The sequence below is a fragment of the Loxodonta africana genome, chromosome 16 (genome assembly GCF_030014295.1).
Source record: "Loxodonta africana isolate mLoxAfr1 chromosome 16, mLoxAfr1.hap2, whole genome shotgun sequence".
NCBI lineage: Eukaryota > Metazoa > Chordata > Mammalia > Proboscidea > Elephantidae > Loxodonta > Loxodonta africana.
The window spans coordinates 59,861,209-59,877,162 of NC_087357.1; the positions used below are offsets into that span (position 1 = coordinate 59,861,209).

Here is a 15,954-nt window from a genome sequence, read left to right on the forward strand (position 1 = left end):
GTAGAACACAAGCTCACTGTATTTTCTTCTCAATTGTCTGCTGTTTGTTAATGTTTCCTTTTCAACATGATTGCATCTCAGTTTAATAGCACTTGCCATTTCAGGCTTTATGGTGCCAGGCCTGACACAGTTACATCCCCTCTGTGCTAAAAATATTGCATGTATATATTCAACCACAGCCCGACATGTTTAGCTAATGGGTTACTCAGGAGCTATGCACTTATATAATTAAGTGATGTATGTAATTTTGTGTTAACGCATTTGCAGTGTGTGTTTCCCTGGCGATTGCAGTGCTTTATTCTGTGTAAAGTGTGACATTTTAATTCCCGTGGAACAATTTCCTACCTTGATTCGCCTTGTTTTTTGTGGCGGGGGATTATTTTGCAATCAAGATAAAAGCATTATTTATGAAATTTCTAGACTATCCCATTACTAGGACTTTTTAACTGCAAATCAATCTCCTATTTTATTGATCTTCGTTCAAAATCTTTATTGGAATTTAAATTTAATCTCTACATTATAGATTTGCCCAGACTTTTATCTGCAGACACCTTTTTTTTTTTTTTAGGATGCTTTACAGAGATGGGACTGCTTAAAAAGTAATATAAGGCAATCTGCCATCTTCCCCAGGGAAATTTGTTTCTCTTAGGTGTTGCTTACTTTTACCTGTTTAAGGGTACTCCAGGAGAACCAGGGTCCCTGTAGGCTTGAGGGTGTCTCGGCAAGCCTGGTCAGATCTGTGGGTGTTCACAGACAGGACAGGTTTCTATTAAGCATTTAAGTGATTGACAATAGCTGGATCTCAGAGTCACGTGGTGGAAATTAAGATGTGGGGGTTCAGGTTTTTGCCTTGTGAACGGCAATCGTGACCAAGGGAAGGTGCTATAGACAGGAAGGTGGGACCACCAAGGGCAGCCACCTTGCCGTCTCCAGAGATACTTTCTCCAGTAGGATTAGCAGTTTAATAAACACTTTCCAGACTTCTAAGTCCTAGACATTGCTTTCAGAACACCTACTATAAAGATACCACAGTGACCAAAACAGGCATAACCACTTTAGTCTAGTGAGGGAGAGAGACATGCAAACAGATTATTTTAACACAGAGTGATAGGTGCTACGATAGAAGCATACTTGATGTAGGAGCTACTGACAAAGGTTACTCACCTAGCTGAGATGAGGGCGATTAGGGAAGTGATTTAGAGACGTTGGAGTCCCTGGGTGGTGCAAACAGTTAGTTCGGCTGCTATATGAAAGGGTGGAGGTTCGGGTCCACTCAGAGGCACCTTCGAAGAAAGGCCTGGTAATCTATTTCCAAAAATATCAGCCATGGAAAACCTTATGGAGCACAGTTCTACACTGACACACACGGGGTCTCCATGAGTCAGAGTCGACTCGCTGGCAACTGGTTTGGGTTTTTTAGAGGAGTTGGAGCAGGAGGGACAAAAGCTGAAAAGGGGAGGGTGTTATGTCAGAGGGAATCCAGAGACAAAGGCACACAGGTGTGAAACAACACGATGTGCTAGAGGCTTCAAAGGCTTTTGTTACTGTTGGAAAATAACAGGACCCTCCTTAGCAAGGTAGGCTGTGGTCCCTTTCTTCTGGCCCCCCAAACCAAAACCCATTGCCTCCGAGTCAATTCTGACTTATAGTGACCCCATAAGACAGAGTAGAACTGCCCCATAGGGTTTCCAAGGAGCGGCTGGTGGATTTAAACTGCCAACCTTTTGGTTAGCAGCTGAGCTCTTAACCGCTACACCACCAGAGCCCCACACCAAGGCTCCAGAGATCCTGAATTCCCAAAGCCCTTCCTCACCCTGAGTAGGGCGCCTTGGTTTTGCAGCCTAGCCTAACAAAAGCAAGCAGGTGGCAGGCACTGATGCCAAATGCCCGAGCGCTGCCCTGATGACTTTGCGAGCATTTTCCCTTTAGTCCCTCACAGTTGGGTCTGAGCAAACAGCTGGGAGTGTGGTGCACAGGAGCCCTGCCAGGGTGACCCACAGTGTGAGCACTCCAAGCGAGCTTTTTTGGTTGTATGTTTTGGCGTTTGAACACAGGGGTAATGTCCTTGTCAGCTCCCATTGACTTTATTAATTGCAGTTCCTTGGAAAGTGTGTTTCGGTAACATGGTCTTGGGATGTTGTGCTCGCTCTGCAGAAACCCAGCTGGGGGTATTTAGGGGCCATTCAAAAGCCAAGACTCTGCTGCTGATCCCATGGGGCCAACAGAAAGGAGAGCCTATCGCATCTCTGCAGCTACCTGTGTGACTCTGGGCGAGATGCAAGGTCTCTGGGCCTCCCTTTTCTGATGTATAAAATGAAAAATTTGACTAGATGGTGTCCAAGCCTTTCTTTTTTTATTTTTCCCCAGGAGTGCATAAACAGAAATTTTTCTGTTCTTTATTTTTTTTTAATAATTTTTATTGTGCTTTAAGTGAAAGTTTACAGATCAAGTCAGTCTGTCACATATAAGCTTATATACACCTTACTACATACTCCCATTTACTCCAGTCTCTCCTTTCGTGACCGTTTTGCCAGTTTCTAACCCTCTCTACCCTCCCATCTCCCCTCCAGCCAGGAGATGCCAATACGGTCTCAAGTGACCACCTGATACAAGTAGCTCACTCTTCATCAGCATCTCTCTCCAGCCCATTGTCCAGTCTCTTCCATGTCTGATGAGTAGTCTTTGGGAATGGTTCCTGTCCTGGGCCAATAGAAGGTTTGGGGACCATGACTGCCAGGATTCTTCTAGTCTCAGTCAGACCATTAAGTCTGGTCTTTTTATGAGAATTTGGGGTCTGCATCCCACTGTTCTCCTGCTCCCTCAGGAGTTCTCTGTTGCGTTCCCTGTCAGGGCAGTCATCAGTTGTGGCCAGGCACCATCTAGTTCTTCTGGTCTCAGGATGATGTAGTCTCTGGTTCATATGGCCCTTTCTGTCTCGGGCTCATAGTTATCGTGTGACCTTGGTGTTCTTCATTCCCCTTTGATCCAGATGGGTTGAGACCAATCGATGCATCTTAGATGGCCGCTTGTTAGCATTTAAGACCCCAGACGCCACACTTCAAAGTGGGATGCAGAACGTTTTCATAATAGAGTTTATTATGCCAATTGACTTAGAAGTCCCCTTAAACCGTGGTTCCCAAACCCCTGCCCTTGCTCCGCTGACCTTCGAAGCATTCAGTTTATCCTGGAAACTTCTTTGTTTTTGGTCCAGTCCAGTTGAGCTGACCTTCCCTGTATTGAGTATTGTCCTTCCCTTCACCTAAAGTAGTTCTTATCTACTAACTAATCAGTAAATAACCCTCTCCCACCCTCCCTCCCTCCCCCCTCTCGTAACCACAAAAGAATGTGTTCTTCTCAGTTTATACTATTTCTCAAGAACTTATAATAGTGGTCTTATACAGTATTTGTCCTTTTGCAACTGACTAATTTCGCTCAGCATAATGCCTTCCAGGTTCCTCCATGTTATGAAATGTTTCACAGATTCCTCACTGTTCTATATCGATGCGTAGTATTCCATTGTGTGAATATACCATAATTTATTTAACCATTCATCTGCTGATGGACACCTTGGTTGCTTCCCGCTTTTTGCTATTGTAAACAGTGCTGCAATAAACATGGGTGTGCATATATCTGTTCGTGTAAAGGTCCAAGCCTTTCATGAGGGCAGTAGCGGCAGTTCAGTTGTAGAATTCTCACCTGCCATGCAGGATTCCCGAGTTCGATTCCCTGCCATTGCACCTCATGTGCAGCCACCACTCGTCCGTCAGTGGAGGCTTCCAGTCACTACCATAAAGAACAGGCTTCAGTGGAGCTTCTGGCTTAAGAGAGGCTATGAAGAAAGGCCTGGCAATCTACCTCCAAAACTCAGCCAATGAAAACAATATGAATCACAGCCATCCAATGGTGCAGGCCCCAGCGAAGTTTATTTTGTTCTACATGGGGCCTCATGAATAAGGGGCTGACTCGAAGGGAGCTAACAACAACACAACAAGGTTTTCTCTAAGCTCTAGAATTCCATCATTCTATCAGTTACTCAAAGGAAGACTCCATTGAGCAGAGGGGTGCAGACCCCAAATTCTCATAAAAAGACCAGATTTAATGGTCTGAGACTAGAAGGACCCCGGTGGTCATGGCCCCCAGACCTTCTGTTGGCCCAGGACAGGAACCATTCCCCAAGCCAACTCTTCAGACGTGGATTGGACTGGACAACGGGTTGGAAAGGGAGGCTGGTGAGGAGTGAGCTTCTTGGATCAGGTGGACACTTGAGACTGTGCTGGCATCTCCTGCCTGGAGGGGAGATCAGATGGTAGAGGGGGTTAGAAGCTGGTGAAATGGACAGGAAAAGAGAGAGAGTGGAGGGATGGAGCGGGCTGTCTCATTAGGGGGAGAGCAATTGAGTGTATGTAGCAAGGTGTATATAAGTTTTTGTGTGAGAGACTGACTTGTAAAATTTTACTTAAAGTACAATAAAAATTAAAAAAAAAAAAAAAAAAACAGAGGACTCCATTGTCATCACACCTTTGAATTCACCAACTTCTAGCAGTGGCCTCTGGCTCAAATTCATTGAAATCCAGGAACCATTTTCCACAATTCATGTCTTGTAATGACTGTATTTTAGGGGACTTTCTACACTAGTCCTGGCATCTAGATTTTTTTTATTTTTAAGATACAAAGGAAATTATTAAGCATCTGAATATTCCTAGAATATACAGCTCAGTGGATCAAGTAATCCATATTATTAGCAATGTCGCAAGAGCCTGTCACCTAGCAGCTCTGTATGACGTTCCAGGCCCCGCCCCCACCCCCTTCCCTGGGCCCAAGGCTGTGGTTAATAATGTCAAAAGAATGTTTTAAAATTGCTCTTCTGTTGATTCCAAAGAGTCAGAGCCCTCACATGGTTTGAGTCCTGGGCTAAGAGTCAAATTCTAATTTTAATTTCAGCTTCTATGTACGTCTTCATTCCGAACTGCCTCAACGTTTAGCAATGTTTCAGTTTTCCCATCTGCAAAATAGGCATAAAATGCCTTGCCCCCCAGAAATATCTGTGAACAGCTTTGTTGTACACAAGGATTGGCATTATATTGGGGCAGACTATTATTTTTCATTCCATAATAGGAGGTGAACAAAAAGCCCTTTGAGTACACACCTTGTGTAAACACGCTGTGCTTAAACGCTGACGAATTTCAGAGGTTAGCAAATACCACACCCCCCCTTCTTTATTATTTTTTAAAGCTAAACAAGGCTAACTAGGGAATTCATTTGGGAATAAAAAGACATAAAAGAAAGGGTATTTCAACTTGCACAATAGTACAAAGCAGTACAAGAATCATCATGTTTTGCTAAAGAGCTCACAGCTGTTTAATTTCATAGTAAAATTACTTTAAGAACTTTGCTAATTCAAAGACAAAACCAAACAACTGTTGTTGCAAAACCGAACTTCCACATGTGTTGTGGTGTGAGGGGGGGGAAGCCAAGTTAAGATTAATCTGCCCCTAAAATCATATTAAAAATACAGAGTATTTTTGTTAATGTTGATTAGAGGGGCGGCGGCTTTTATTTATATACAAGAGGCATAAAACAGAGAAATGGTACTTTTATTGGTAATAAGATGAAATAGAGTTTGTGTTCTCATGCACTTTGTCCTGACTCCTCCCTTCTTCCCCCCAGCTTTTTCTTAAGTCTGTTTTAATACCAGGTTTGTTTGCTTTTTTGGGGATGGGTCTGTTAGTCAGGAAATTGCCTAAAGGAAGTACAATAGAAATTTTAAATGGTGTTTTTAAAAGATAAATTAAAAATTGGATAGCAGACTATTAAGTTTGGAGTTCAGAGTTTTATAAAATTTTATTCTTAGAGGGTATGGAAAGATAGATTCTGTACTTACACGTGGTTCTATAAATTCTAAGTTTCCATATGTTGTCTATTGTCAGAAACAAATAAATTGTTCGTAAAAAAAAAAAGTAGTTTTTCTTCCATATTAGGGAATTATTCAGACTTCTTTCCTTGGTTCCTATAATTCCAAACCAGTTGGAACATCAGTCTATTTTTGGTTCTGAAGGAACGTTTAAAAGTGGGCATGATTTTTTTTAAGGTTCTAAATCTCATAAAAATCAATTGGCCACATATATAACAGTTATGGTTGTAAATATAGTGAAGTCATTGTGTTCCAGAAAGACAGAGTTTTAATTTCCATATTACAAGGCTTCCTCCCCACAACCTCCCTCCCCCGTCAGTCCATCTCCACATAGGAGGGCTCCTTAATGTAAATTCTAAAACATATAAAACAACATAAGGTTGTGATTTGTGGCTGTTTCCGTCAAGGATGAATGTTCTTACCTGCATTTGATTAAAGTCTCTTGCTATTTTCTGGGGTTTTATGGTCTTCCCACCGCATCGCACAGATTCACCACAAGAGGGCAACGAAGAGTTTGCTTGCGTCCAACAAAGCTAGAAATGGTTCTAATATCAGCTAAGTGTTTTAATAACTCACTAAGGATTTATTTCCCTGCCTTCCTGTTACCACACATGCAGCCTCTGAGTTTCCACTGACAGCGAATAATAATCCAAATAAAGTTCTTCTGAGGGAAAATATAGACAGACTGGTGCAGACAAGAGCTTTTGCCCAAATAAGGATCCCTTTTGTGGAGACCCCGTGTGTTAGATAACCATCAACTGACAGTTGGTCATGAGTTAATAATGTTGGATGCTGAAATATGCATCCCATGTGGTATAAAAGAGCTTGGAGGACAAAGACAAATACTGCTATAGTTGTATAGCAGGAACATACGAGAGGGTACAAACTGCTTCATGGAATATGGGTGGAACCTGCTAAATAATTTCATATAAGCTATTTTAAGTATTATGCAGTAGAATGTATGATATTCATCGTACGTTTTGTTGATGCTGCAGAGATTTGGGTCTTAATCTCTTTGTGTAATACCGCTTTAATTGCCATAGCCACTCTTGCCTTCTAAGAAAAGAAAATATTTCCTAAGCTTATTTCCACTGCCACCATGACTGTTCTTTTATTTTTACAACGGGAGCCCTAAAAGGGGGTTAGTGGCTCCATAAAAGAATCTAGGTGGGTGTGGAGCCCTTTAGTTGGTATGTCGTGTTTATATCTAGTTATGTTTCTGTATTGCTGCTACCATAGAAATCAAAAGATGACGGGGTGGAGGGAATTGGCTTCGGTTCCAGCTGCTGCGACCAGTTATTTGGGAGGATAGCACATTGATCCAGCTGGGTTTGGGGCAGCCATCTTTTCAGATTGATGTTCAATGGTCTTTTTAGGTACTCTCCTCCCCTGCCCCGAGAGTTCACACCTTTTTGTTTTGTCAACTTTTCTGGGCTTATTGGAGTACCTGTCATCAACAAATCTTACTTTCTGTCGTATAAAACATGGGATGCTGCACAGATTGACAAAGCAATTAGCCATATTCCTACTTTTAGGCCTGACTATATTGGATATGGAAATCCTGGTGGTGTAGTGGTTAAGAGCTACAGCTGCTAACCAAACGGTTGGCATTTTGAATCCACCAGGTGCTCCTTGGAAACTCTATGGGGGAGTTGTACTCTGTTCTCTGGGATCACTATGAGTCAGAATCAACTCGACGGCAATGGGTTTGGGTTTTTTTTTTTTTTTGGTATATTGAACTTCTCTACTTACTTTCAGATGAAATCTCCAAAGAGGAAAACACAATCAGAATGTAAACTTATTCAACCATTTGTGGTTAAGAACCTTCTATCTCCAACCAGCCAAAATCACTCAAATTCCATTTTCTCTTATTCCGTTTGCACTGGATAATGAAACAAGCTTACATTATACCCAATCCATGTTGGCAGCAGGGGAGAATAATTAGTGAAATAAATAATTAGACAGACTCCCTCCCACCCCCAGTCTGTTGCCAAGGCTTAACATTTTCTTTGACATCTTAGTTAAGGAAGTTAGTGAAATAACGTCTTCATCGGGGCCATTTAGTAGCCTTGAGTAAATGATTATCAGATTTGAGTTTACAGAGGCGAGCTCAGCTTTGGCAAAATTTCCAGATACTAATATCTATACGTGACTGTCCTCCATAATAGTAACTAAAATCCTAAACTGCATTGAAACTTAGAATTGTGATTTTGGCTGAATATTCTAAATGCAGATGTTAATCTTTTTCTGTCTGTCCTTAACACGTTACTTCCGAGGACATATCTATAATGATGTTACTGAATTGTTGACTAAACCAGCATTGTCTAAGAGAAATAAAATGTGAGCCACATGTAATTTTAAATTTCCTAGTAACTACATTTTAAGAAAGTACAGGTGGAATTAATTTTATAACATGCTTTATTTAATCCAATATATCCAAAATATTATCATTTCAATATGTAATCAATATAAAAATGTTATTAATGAGTTTTCTTACATTCTTTTTTTTTGTACTAAGTCTTCGGAATCCACTTATAGCGCATCTGAATTTGGACTAGACACATTCTCAGTGTTCGATAACCACATGTGGCCAGTGGCACCATGTTGGACAGAGCAGCTGTAAACAGTCATAGAAATGTTTCATCTTACACTGGAAAAAAACAAAGAGACCCCAGGAAGGAGTTCTGACCTCTTCTGCGTGTTCTTTCTATTCTACATAAGGTTTATGTTAGGGTTTTTGAAAGTTTTTGTCCATCGTTTCTCCATGGTGTGACTTACTTTAACTCCAATGAGCTGAGCACTCTAGCTTGCCCTGTTGTTGTTGACTGTCAACGAGTCAGCCCCCAGTTCATGGTGACCCCATGCACAACGGGATCAGACCATTGTGATACACAGGGTTTTTATTGGCTGATTTTTGGAAGTCAGTCACCGGGCTTTTCTTCCTAGTCCATCCTAGTCTGGAAGCTCCACTGAAACCTGTTCAGCACCATAGCAACACACAAGTCTCCATGACAGGCAAATGGTGGCTGTCCCTGAGGCGCATTGGCCAGGAATTGAACCCAGATCTCCCACATGCAAGGCAAGAATTCTACCACTGAACTACCACAGCCCTGCCAGCTTATAATCCATCTGTCCTTAGTTAATGTATCACCAGGTATATGGATCTGTTCCTATATCTCCCTACATACCCCTTTCTCCTCCCATTTTGTGCCCTCACTCCACTGTGCTCCAACACACACTCTTTTTACAATCTGTGAAGTCCTTGGTGCTACAGAAGTGTTTTTAAAGTCAATTTCCAGTATTGCGGCTTGTGTACATCCTCAGACAAATGAAGTTCAGACAGCACTGAAATACTTTGTCAGAGATGGCCCTGATACTCATAAAGGAGGAAGGGTTGAGAGGGATTTATCTGAACGAAGAAAAGCATCTCAGAGTCTCAGACACCCAAGAGTAGTCATCCTTTTACTTGTGAATAAGAACTAACCTAATTCTTAAATTATTCTTTCTGAAAGGTAGAAAAACAGAAGGAGAGTGAAAAATCCCCTTTCAGTACAAATTCCTTTTGGGGCCCTTTTTAAAAGAAATTTGGGAGCCTATTATATGATGACCTTATACTTTTTTTTCTTGTATATGTGTTTTAAAAACTAAAATGTCTCATATTAGTCCAAGTCAGTGACAAGTTAAATATCTCCATGTGCATCCACGTATACACACACACACACAAAAAATGTCTTTTACTTATTTCCAAGCAGGGAATGTTTTCTTTAGAGATGTAACAAATCAATTATCCTCAATGTTGAAAATGGAATGTCTCATTTCCAAACCTGGAGAAATGGCTGCACAAGAATGTTCTGTTTATATGTGGGTTTAAAAACTGTTCTGATATTTACTGCTCCTTGCAAGGCTAGTCAATACAAAATGTAGCCCTCACTTCTGTGCTGTCATGTTCAATAGTAACACCACAGAACGTATCAATCATAGACTAGAATGAGTGGGCTTATTGATTGTAACAAAGAAAGAGACAGAGAGACAAAAATTAAGTATCTAAGAGGTTCTATCTTTAAAACCTTCAGAAATTGTGGAAATCAAATTGTCCTTAAAAAGCATTTCCGGAGTGGATCCTTAAACAGCCTGAAAAAAAAAAAAAGAAAAACAAAGACAAAACAAGTATCTTAAATATTCTCTTCTTCTTCTATAGTGCCACACTACACATTACTGTTGAGCCAATTTCAACTTATGACGACCCCACATGTGTCAGAGTAGAACTGCACTCCACAGAGTTTTCAGTGGCTATAATCATATGAAAGTAGATTGCCAGGCCTTTCTTCCACATGCCTTTGAGAGGATTTGAACTGCCAACCTTTTGGGTAGTAGTCAAGTGCAAACTGTTTGTGCCTCTCAGGGAGCTAGCTGCCATACTACAGAAGAGTAGATATGTGTTTACTGAACAGGTTTAAAAAAAAAAAAAAAGGAAACATGAGAGACATTTCTAAGAAAATATTTCTAAATCCTTAGAAAAATTATACAGTGTGGCATTTGAACACACTTATTCTAATTGTAATAGGTGGCGTGATGTTTTTTCTCAATGTCTAGAATGATCTTCTCCATTGAGAGAAGAGCCTTGGGGCTGGTGCCTAGAAATGGCTTGTGAATAGCTGACATCAGGGGAGATGAATAGCAGGAGAAAGGAGTTGTCAGGTAGATGTTTAAAGTGAAAGTTTAAGCTGCTTTGGCATTTTTAGAGTCCAGTTTTGGTTTTGCTGGTTTTGTGACTTCATAACAAGGCCTTACAGCAGGGGAAAAGAATTGAGCCCTTTATGTGCAGTATTGGCACCCAGATATCACTGCCACTCATATCCTAAGGACCAGGGTAAGCCCTTAGGCTTCGACTCTGCTGTGATGTGTCTTTATGGGATATTTGGGAATCTAAGGCAAAGAAGTCTTTCCATAGGCTCCTAATCCACAAGAAAATCTAGGCTACACATGGTCTATGCCATGGCGTATAGACCCCATTATCCAAAGAAGAACAAGTGTTTACAGAAGAGCTATGAGCCACCACCTCCATCCTTTACAGATCCTGAAACCAACTCATTGCCATCAAGTAGACTCCAACTCACGGTGACTCCGTGTACAACGGAAAGACGGGTTGCCAGGCCCTGCACCATCTTCACGATCATTGGAATGCTGGAGTCCATTGTTGCAGCCGCTGTGTATTTTGACTGCCTTCCAACCTAGGGGAGTTCTGGCGGTACAGTGGTTGAGTGCTTGGCTACTAACCAAAAAGTCGGCAGTTTGAATCCAGCAAGTCGCTCCTTGGAAATCCTGTGGGGCAGTTGTACTCTGTCCTGTAGGGCTACTATGAGTCGAAATCGACTCAACGGCAAAAGGTTTGGTTTTGTGGTTTGGTCCAACCTAGGAGCTCCACTTCCAACGATGTATTGGACAATGGTCTATTGTGATCCATGGGGTTTTCACTGACTGATTTTCAGAAGTAGATCCTTTCTTCCTAGGGTGGAAGTTCCACTGAAACCTGTCCACCATGGGTGACCCTGCTGGTATTTGAAATACTGGTATCACAGCTGCCAGTGTCATAACAACACGCAAGCCACCACAGTACGACAAACTGATGGGGAGTAGTTACAGGTCCTGAAGGGGGCTTCTGGGAATGGTTTCTGCTGGACGAGGCTATGGGTAGCCAGAACAAACCAGAGGGAAGATGGGAGTGTGAAAGGTCTGACATGTATTTCAATCTCCTTTTCTGTTTCCAAAATTCTTCCCTTAGAGAGTCAATCCTCCGAAAACTCTGAATTTCTCCTCATTCTACATTTACATTCAGCTCCTAGATCTCCCCTTATTCTTCAAGTGGTAGTGAAAAGCACCTGTAGTCTCGTTTTTCTTTGCCAGCATTCTTCTAGACAACCCTACCATAGACTTTCAGAACGTTTCTGTGTTCCCTTGAAATTCACTGCTTAATTTCAGGACAATATAGAAATAACATTTGGTCATTTCTCCCACTGAAGACACAGAGGGGACATATAGATATCTGCCCCGCTGCTGGTAAAACTTGACTACAAAAGAGATTCGAGTGTCTTTTAATGGCAAGAACTCCTGGAGTCACAAGCTTTTGAACCAATTAGCAATACAGATGAGCTAGCAAGTCTTGTTCCATTTATGGGTTGGGGGAAGGGGAGGAATCAAGTAATCTGTGTTTTTAAGTGTTTCTGAGAAATGAAGACCTCCGGGGCAGAGAGAGAAGGCAGATCAGGAAATAGCTATGCAAATCACATGCCTATGAAATTACTAAAACTTTGATCAGGGGCATTAACAATTGCTTCAGCATTCACAAGTATGAAATAGGGAGTGAGTTAGACCGGGCATGTTTTAAAGGGATTATAAGACTGTTTACTTGCATGGTTTGTTGAGCAGTCAATGAAGTCCCTGGTTGTTTTGGGCTTAAGCTGCCCAAGCAGGCCAGGTATGACAAAGGCAATAATGCATTCCACTCTCATTAGTGACTCTTGGGGATCTCAGTAATTTTGACAAAAGGCCAAAGTGACTCAACCTCATATAAATCCAGCTTCTTTTTTTTTTTTTTTTTAAATCTTCTTTCTAACAACACAACTGCTTGCCTTTCCACAGTGGGTGGAAGGGGGACCTGGAATCTATGAGGATGTAGTTCCTTGCAATTAGTGGGCAACACTGGGATAGGGCTTAAGCTCAGTCAAACTTGGAAACTCAAAGCTCAAGTCTTTACCCAGCCATTACCTCCCTCATGGAGAGTGTGATAATTCCCCTGAGGCGTATCCATCTGTTGTTGTCCCAGGCTGTGGCTCTTAGTGGCGCTTGAGAGTTAGGACGTCTAGGGCTGGCTCTAGAGTCTGGGCTCATCTTTTAATGCCTTTATTTTAAAAAAAAAGTCTTAAAAGGAAATTGTCAGAACAATTACCAAATGATAACACCCTCACAGTGTTGCTTTACATGCCTATTGCATAAAACTCATCATGTAAGTTAGAGTGTTCCGCAAGATGGAGTTGGGCTCATCCATGACCATGTGTGTTCATAGCTCAGACAACACAGTTGCTCCTCAAACATTTCTGTTGGGTGTGGAAGACTGTTTATTGCAAAAGAGAGTAAAAGCAAACTTGAGTATTCCTAAATATGTGATTAGCGCTTTGTGAATTCACAGAGAGAGTCAACCAATCAAAGGATGTTGAGGACCAAGGAGGCACTCTTTCTGGCACCACGCTGTTAGGTGTGGGATAGTGAGTAAGCGGAATATAATTGTGGACATGAAATAAAAACTCAGGGAATCATTTATGAATATTTAAGTTAAAAATGGGGGCTTAAAAAAAGTATATGCAAAATAGGAGGGGGGAAAAAGAGATGTTGGCTTAAACTTAAAGCCAAAACCAGGACTGAGGGCTTCTAGTTTTCTTCTTAACACCCCCGCCCCCAAGTATTTGAAAACTGAAATTCTGTAAGAGATTGTCTGTGAAATGCCCTTATTACGCTCGTAAATTTCAGGAGTGGCTTTGATCAAGCCTTCTGCCATTCTTGGTTTCTAAATCTTTTACTCATACATTAATAACTTTAAAAACACTCATCCTATTTTTGTTGTAGTGAAAGAGGAAGTTTCTAAATAGTCAAAAGGGAAACCTTGAAAATAGAACACAGTAAATGATAACTAAAATGGGGTGGGTTTTTTTTTTTTCCCTTCCAGAAAAAGCAATGCTCCATGCTGAAACTTGCCAGAGTATTTTAAGATTATTGTCTGTAAAGAACAAGTATCAGAGCGTTACGATCTCAGAGGAAAGGCATTACAGAAATGCAAAGTATTATCAGTAACGCATACTATACATAGAACCATGTTTGTCCATTCCTAATACTTCAGTCAGTTGAGTTTTGTTTTCTGGCTGGCATTTAAAATACACACACACACACACACACACACACAGACAACTTGCAAATCAAATGAGTTAATACTCTGCTGACTTCCTCCAGACATTGACCTCTGATGTCAAACTCTTTGAAAAATTATGCCTGGTTTTCCATTCCCCTGACTCCAGTCCCCACCAGCAAATAAGTCCGATCTCTGAGTGGAAGCTGACAAAAGATTTCTCGAGAGAATATGTAGCTGTGTTGGCAACAGAACCCTCTCTGCAAAATGGGAAGAAAGTGTTGTTAACTGATGAGTCAATCCAGTTTTTATAGCAGTTTATCTCTGTGGTATTTCCAAGAGCACAAATGTTAGGGAAAAAAAAAAGAGAGAGAGAGAGAGACGGTCATGACAGGAAGAACTCAGTAGAAAAAAACAGGAACATTTCAGCCAAAAGCAATTTACTTTGCCAGTAACTGGTTACATTTCCTTTGTTTTATTATTATTATTGTGAGAGTTGGGGTTGAGATGAAAGTTTCCCACACCTGCGCTGCCCTGCCACATAACTTGCCTGAGCCCACAGTGAAGTAAATATGTAAACTCATGTCAGCACCCTAAGCTTCTAGAACCTTAAAAAAATGTTTTGCTATATTGTCAAGAAAATAAAGGGACAATAATTCATTAATATTTGAGTGTGTGACCAAAAAAAAAAAAAAAAAGGGGTTAGATGGCAAAGTACCCAGAGCTTGATTCTCCTGGGATTAGCACCTATAGAAATAGTGGTGACTTCACGAAGGTACTTGTTAATTTCATGGCGCTGAGTAAGAGAACAGCTGGGCAATCCAAAAGGAAAGATTTTTTTTAAACCAGAGATCTTTCACCATTTAGGCAGAAGAGTCAATGGCCCGCTGTGAGGCAGTAACGTGTGTTGCTGTGACTGTAGCCCCTTCCTTTTCTAAGTTTTATAGGGATTCCGTGGCTTTAGTGGAAGCCCTGTCACCTACAGCTGACTCAGGACTGGTGGGGACCCTGCTTGCTGTCAAGCCGTTGTGATGTTGTTTGCTGCCAGGGATGGATGGGCTGCGGTGCCCTTGTGCCATGTGCTATTTTGAGCATCCTTTTATTTGGAGAAAGAGCCCTGTTGATGCTGTTAATAATACAAATACCTGATTCTGAGACAGGGCGAGTGTATCTGTCTGTGTCTGTTAGAGATAAGTCACTTAAAACAGGGGCTATTATTACGATAAGGGAATTGGAAAAAGTCCAATTGCTTGGCTGGAATCCTTCTACCAGCAACCAGTTGCACGACCTAAGATGAGTAATTTCATCTTTCTCTCAGTTTCCTGGTCTGTAAATTGGGAATGTGATAATAGTACGTTCCTCACTGGCTTCTTGTGAGTTTTAAATGAGCTCTTGTCTGTAAAGCGCTTATTAGAACAGTGACTGCACATAGAAAGCCATTAGTGTTAATTATTATTATTACCTATTATTAATAATATTCAGAGCCCTAGTGGTACAGTGGTTAAGAACTTGGCTGCTGACCAAAAAGTTAGCAGTTCGAATCTACCAGCTGCTCCTAGAAAACCCTATGGGGGCAGTTCTGCTCAGTCCTCTAGGGTCACTATGAGTTGGAATTGACTTGATGGCAACAGGTTTTTTGTTATTAATATTCGTGTATATAATATTGAACATTTGTGCAAAGAACATTTGGTAGACTCTATGATGAACCAAGCCAGTGCTGGGCAGTGGATTATAGACACATATAAAAGTTAGTATGCAGTTCTTGCTTCATTATTCTTATTATTAGGTAGAACTGTCTGGAACCAAGTATGATATCAGTAAGTGTATTGCTGGCCTCTCAGCATGGCTTTGCTGCTAGGGATCAGTCTCCCCTAAACCACTGGAGCGGGTCTAATTCTGGAGTCTTAGAATTTTGGTTCTGTCAGTAGGTACATAGCTTTTAGCTTTCAAGAAGAGGTCGGATATTAGTCCATCCAGGGTGGCTGGGAGGAGGTGGGACTGTCTCTTACCTAAAAGAATTAAAGGCCAGACCCCTTACCCTGATTCTATTCCACCCCCTAGTATGGCCACCATACCATAATGGATTCTCTTTCACTCATCCACGTAGGGAATGATTTGATTTCTTGAACCTGGTGGTAGGAAAAAA

The 15,954-nt window shown here is 41.4% G+C and overlaps 1 protein-coding gene across 1 annotated transcript in view; it reads left to right on the forward strand.

Annotated features, from left to right (window-relative positions):
• ARID5B (AT-rich interaction domain 5B) overlaps positions 1-15,954 on the forward strand; it is a 200,918-nt gene that overhangs the window by 136,153 nt on the left and 48,811 nt on the right. The window lies entirely within an intron of this gene.